Raw genomic sequence first — 304 nt, 5'->3', positions numbered from 1 at the left:
GGTTTATAGTTTTCGAAGGGGGTAGTGTTTTTATAATGAGGAAGATGTGTCGTTAATGCTAGGGGTTTATGTGTTCATATTCTTTACATCAAAATTCCTAATTAATACAACTTTACCATTTTTGTTGCTATTGCAAATAATGTTTTGATTGTACATACACATTTTCTTCCCTTTTATTAAGACAAGCAAGACATAACAGAAGTAATACACTCAGTCAAAAAATAAATCACAGATAGCTCGCGCGGACATGTAAAAGCATTGGCGGACAGGAGCATTTCCGCTCCCCCCCCCCCACGAAGCAGCA

The sequence above is a fragment of the Penaeus monodon genome, chromosome 15 (assembly GCF_015228065.2).
Source record: "Penaeus monodon isolate SGIC_2016 chromosome 15, NSTDA_Pmon_1, whole genome shotgun sequence".
In the NCBI taxonomy this organism is placed as follows: domain Eukaryota; kingdom Metazoa; phylum Arthropoda; class Malacostraca; order Decapoda; family Penaeidae; genus Penaeus; species Penaeus monodon.
This window is presented reverse-complemented; position numbering follows the sequence as displayed.